Raw genomic sequence first — 6087 nt, forward strand, 5'->3', positions numbered from 1 at the left:
AAGTTGAATACCAAGGACAGAAGCAGTGGGATTAAATGAAGAGTCTATTTCATTCTGTCATTTTATATTTTAAAAAACGTCTCAATATCATTTCGCTTGTTTTTTTACTATACTTTTATCAATATGGACCGTTTTGTAGGATGCAGTTCAAATACAGAAGATTTGCCGCTAAAAGTCTACATAAATAGTCAAATGAAAGAGTAGTTTGCACGCAGTTGGCATTTTGTATATATAAACCAAATAACACAAAACAAGAATCAAAACTAGTATTTGACCAATCAAATCACCAGCTAGGTGTGAATCATTTTGCAATGGAGTCTTGACTAGGAGCGGTTTGGTGGCGCACAAGAGCTCGTCTGTAGTTTCGCTTTTATATCGTGAATAGTTTCAGATTGTTATAACGTTGACCTTTATGAAATAATAATAATAATAATAATAATAATAATAATAATAATAATAATAATAATAATAACAATAATGTCACGTGCCTCCTACGGTAATATTTTTAACACCGCAGAAGGTGAACAATTAAAATTTAAATATCTCCGAGCCCCCAGTCAGCAATGCTAACGGTCTAGATGTAAAAATACTCAAGGTGAAAGGTATGACAATTTAATAAAATATATCAAATGTGTTCAATAATTTTATTGACGAATTTCTCAACTGCAAATTCTTCGAACAAATACAGTCAATTACCTATTCACAGTTGCCAATTACTATTTCATCATATGAATTTAAGGTCTTAAATGAGAGTGTTTTCCTTCATTATTGTCTCTGTTACTCATCTATTAGCCTCTTGTTTCTCTTTTGGTACCTCTGGTATCCTTGACTACGTGCTGTCCTGGCACTTCAGAATCCATCCTTTCGACACTTATGTTCCTCTCTTCCACGCTTCCTTCCAGCACTGCGCCTCCACACAAACTGCTGACGTCACAATAGACCTCATACGTGCTTTCAACATGGCTTCCCTCTCTCCGACCATCGGGTGTCGCCTCTCACACCCACCTGGAAAGCTTCCTATGGAATTAGAAGGGACGTATATTCCTGTCTCCTTGCTGTAATCAATGGAGGAATTAACTACACTCTCACAGACCTTTCATCAGAAAAATGGCGAATACATTGTCAGGTCAACTCATGCACTCGCATTTAAATATCCCATACACGCTTCGCTCTTTATTGTGCTATACCAATAACAATAGTATCAACGAGTTCTAATATATGCATACACATCCCTAATTATTACCTTCTCGATATAGGAACTTTCATCATCAACAACAATTACACGCATTTCCTACCCTACGAACTATAAAAGACACATACAGATATACAAATACCTAATTATATGTGCTCAAGACCAGCAATGACTAACACTGCATAATTCACTATATATTCATATACTAAAAAAGCTAGTACAAATTCTAACACAATTCACTAATAACTTCAGTCATTTATTACGATGCAACATACTAAATTACACAATCCAACAATCTACATACCTTACTTTTGCATGTTATTAATTCGCTATATACTACGTTACGATATGTTGATAATTCAGCCATGCAAAACAGATTCCATTTCTAATAAATTAAATTTACAAAATAATGTATCAATCTTACATCACCTAGTTATGAAAGTAAGACAAATTCTGGCGAAGATATGTTACCTCAAGAAGCCTTTGTCCGCTAATCCAAACTTAGAACTTCGCTAGAATTCCTTCCCGCCTTTTAACGAGCGCACAACTCGGAGTACAGTCTAATGTCTTTCAGATTCTTTACGATCCACATCTGGCGTCCGGACAAATTGCTTATTGAGAGTTCGCCCTAGGTTTTAATCTCTCCGTTTCAATTGGATACGGTCTGGTCTCTTTGAAAACTGCTCAGGGGTAATTTATCACTTACCTGTTACTCTCGGCATTCCGGCCTCCAAACGCCCAACAATGCTTTCAAGCTGGTCGTAACATCACGACTGATTGCAAAACAAACAGAGGAGATTCTACCTGGCAGTAGAATTCCATTTAATTTTAACAGCGAATGGGATTTGCGTAATTGTTAAACAACAGACAGGCAGTTTCTTTTCGTCCAGAATCGGTCAAAAGTCGTAATCTTACATAATACCTATTGATATTGTCCCAGGTGCTCTTAACCACGAATTAACTGTAAGAAAATATGTGTATGCATGAAGCATCAGAAAATTCTACCCACAAGGTGACAAATAATAATAATATCCTTCATTTGTCCAGGGTAACATACACAGCTCTAAATTAGTTTACATTGTGGCCCTGAAATCAAGCAAATATTTTTGTAGTTAATAATGGTTTACAATAATAATGTTTACACAGTTAAGAAAGCTCGTTTTAGCACTTTCTGTTTTGGTTGTTGTATCTTCATCCAGAATGCTCTATTTCCATTATTTTCTATTTTCTATTTTATGTTCTCTGGTTTATTCATACCGTGTTTTGTGGCATGCATATCTACAAGGTTCGCAGCAAGTGCCAGTTCTGTAAAAGTCAATGATACCCTTCTCAACTTTACACTTAGAATATATCTTGAAAGTTTCAGTTGACAATAAGCCGAGATGTCTAGTCAAATCACATGACTAAAGCAACATAAACTTTCAAATGAGTGGAAGTAGATTCTAAGTGTTTGCTATATCAGACAGAACAGTGGTATATAGCCACAAAATTTTAAAAGACTGCAGAGGCAAGGTCGCGTTATTCCACGTAGATTTGCAAGCTGGCAAACATGGGATTTGACCCGAAATATTCTATATATGTCGATGAAAGGACATCTCAAGAGCCGCGAGAAATGCCATTACGTGTCTAAAATGTACATTCACTCATTGTGGAGAAGTTTATCTGCACCATATGGGTGTATGGGGTGTCCGGGGAGGGGTAGCACTACTGGTTGGGGGAAGCAATTGCACTCATTCAGGGGTAGCTCGCACACCTTTGATCCCTACTTGGGACTCAGCTGTCACCAGTGGATCCAAGAAGCTGTGGCATGCGCAGCGGTCACATCCCGGAAAAAGTCATCGATTGGCCGGCTAAACCAGGCTGAGGGTAGCCGACGGGTCTTATACCCTCGGTGAGTTAGACTTTGTCTACCTAGCATGTGAAGACTGGATTAGGCAGCCTGCGTGGAGGAACCACCAAATGGTCAACTGACAGAAATGCGATTCCCAGCAAAGTGCCATGGAGCACTAAGAGCTCGAAGAGAGAAGTAAGACGTCATCCACTGTTCTCAACCGCTCTCCGGCCGTCTCGACTTTGTCATACTGATGAACACAGATGGCTTAGGGCGAGAGAGTGAGGTCGACGAACTGCGCAACTCTTCCTCACCTTGCAAGTCATTCTTGTCATCCATCCACCCATTTCATCACCCTCTAATGTTCTGTGGCGACAGGTCAGCGACGAAGCGGCAGGTGTGGGTACACTGGCAGCCGTAGCCGCAAACCTGCACGCAGGCGGCTCAGGCCATATGGGTCGTTCACCACTGACACGGAGCAGCAGTGGAGTCCAGCAGCCCCCAGAGCGACTGAGCAGCCCTCCTCAGGAATGCACAGCTCACCTCCTTGGCACGAGGAAGGGGCTATAAATGGTGCCCTTTACAAATGCATGCTCTAAACCTCTCTAGTAAGCTAAACGCGGTTGGCGGGGATCCTACTCCAGTGGTCGAAATACAAAGAAGAAAATGAGGATGTTTCCTCTCACGCTTGGCGCATGGAATGTACGCATCTTACTGAACGAAGACAACGCGTAAAGATCCCAGAGGAGAACCGCCCTAATAGAAAAGAAACTCGCCAGATACAACGTGAACATTGCTGTCTTGAGCGAGAACCGGCTTGCAAGAGAAGGCGAATTCTATGAAAGGGGCTCCGATACACTTTCTTTTGAAGCGGCCGAGAAAGTGAAGAGCGCCTTCAGGATAGTTTTGGTTTCGCAGACAGCACTGATTGACAAATTGGCTGCACCTCCCAATGAAATAAACGACAGAATTATTACAATGAAACTCCCCCTACTGTCTGGAAGAAAGCACCTTACCATCATCAGTTGCTACGCTCCAACCTTGACTAGCCCGGAGGAAGTAAAGGTCAAGTTCTATGAGGATCTTCACTCCGTCATTGCTGACGTTCCAATGGCTGATAAGCTCGTCATTCTTGGCGACTTCAATGCAAGAGTAGGCTGTGATCACGCTGCCTGGGATGGAGTGCTAGGAAAGTGCTGAGTGGGTCACTGTAACAGCAACGGTCTCCTTTTGTTCCAGACTTGCGCCGAGCATGAACTGCTGATCACCAATACAGTCTTCCGCCTCCTACCCGAAACCGGACGTCATGGATGCACCCTCGCTCTAAGCACTGAAATCTCATCGACTACGTCATTTTCAGGAAGAGGGACAGGCAGAATGTAAGTGGGACCATGTCCTTCTGCGGCACAGACTCCTGGACAGACTACCGTCCCATTATCACCAAACTCAACATCCGTATTCAGCCCAAAAGACGCAAACAAGGAAAGAAGGCTCCTAAACGATTAAACATCACCAAGTGGACACGTGCCAGTACCAAAACGTCTCTCGTAGACGCCCTGAAGAACTTCTGAAATCCACCCCTCTGGACAATCAAAAATGTGGAGACCGACTGAGTGACATTCAGAGAGCTCGTCTGCAGCACAGCTTCGGAAATCCTAGGACCCTCTACCAGGAAACACCAAGATTGGGTTGATGAGAACTGTGACGAGATCAAGCAGCTGATGAATGAGAAACGCCGTCTCCACCAAAACTACCTCAACAACCCCAAGTTTGCCTCCAGGAAAGATGCGTACAACAATATACACAGAACTGTACATCAGAAATTGCGTCAGATGCGAGACACATGGCTAAGCGACAAAGCTGATGAAATCCAGCGTTACGCAGACAGGCATGACATGAAGAACATCTACTATGCTTTGAAAGAAGTGTATAGACCTACATCCTCTGGATCATCCCCCTTCTCAACGTAGACTGGAACACACTAATTACTGACAAAAAGAAAATTCTTCAATCTAGGTCTGAACACTTTGAAAGCGTCCTTAATCGGTCTTCATTCATCACCGATGAAGCCATCAGTAGTCTCCCCCAGTTGTCCATCAGTGAAGCACTGGATGACCCCCAAACCTCGCTCGAGACACAGAAAACGATACGTCTGCTCTCCAGTGGCAAAGCCCCTGCTTCAGACTCCATCCCAGCTGAAGTCTACAAGGAAGGGTACACAGCCCTGATAGAAAGGCTCCAGAAACTTTTCTTACTGATGTGGAAGCATGAGACGATCCCCCAGGAATTCAAAGACGCTTCCATAATCCATCTGTGTACGAGCAAAGGGGACAACCAGGCCTGCGAGAACCACCGGTGTAGATCCTTGCTCTCAATCGTCAGAATCCTACTGAACCGCCTCACTACGCACCATGACCAGGGATTCCTCACAGAAAGACATTGTGGATTCCGAAAAGAACGTGGGATTATCGACGTGGTGTTTGCTGCGAGGCAGCTACAAAATAAATGTCAAGTGCAACACGCCGACCTCTTCTTTGTCTACGTCGAATTGACAAACGTCTTTGATACTGTCAACAGAGAAGGAATGTGAAAGGTAATGGCCAAATAAAGGTGCCCGAGAAAATGTATATCCATGGTGAAGTTTTTCCACAACGGCATGAAGGCACAAGTCCAGGACAATGGAGAGACATCTGAGTTATTCCCAGTAATCAATGTCGTGAAGCAGGGTTGTGTTCTGGCACCGAAACTGTTCAGTCTATTGTTCTCCGCTATGTCGACAAATGCTTTCAGAGACGGAGATGTTGAAGTCAGCATCAGGTACCGTACAGATGGAAAACTGTTCAACCCCAGGAGACTTCAAGCGAAAAACAAGGTTATGACAGACACCATCGGGGAATTCTTATTTGCTGATTACTGCGCCCTCAACGCTGGCTAAGAAGCCGACCTGCAACGCAGCGTTGACAAGTTCTCTAGCTCCTGCACAAGATTCGGTCTCACCATCAGTACCAAAAAGACTGAAGTCCTGCATCAGCCAGCTCCTGTGAAGCTCTATCCTGAGCCCAAC

General features: G+C 43.2%; 1 long non-coding RNA gene across 1 annotated transcript; it reads right to left on the minus strand.

Moving 5' to 3' along the window:
• Positions 1-630: 630 nt before the first annotated feature.
• On the minus strand, positions 631-1949 carry LOC149798578 (uncharacterized). The gene is made up of 2 exons (XR_016420827.1): positions 1664-1949; positions 631-1017 (listed from the first exon to the last, which is right to left on the minus strand). It is a non-coding gene; the product is annotated as an uncharacterized LOC149798578 (long non-coding RNA).
• Between the last annotated feature and the right edge of the window lie 4138 nt (positions 1950-6087).

Source organism: Sinohyriopsis cumingii, chromosome 5, assembly GCF_028554795.1.
Source record: "Sinohyriopsis cumingii isolate HCF-2022 chromosome 5, ASM2855479v2, whole genome shotgun sequence".
NCBI lineage: Eukaryota > Metazoa > Mollusca > Bivalvia > Unionida > Unionidae > Sinohyriopsis > Sinohyriopsis cumingii.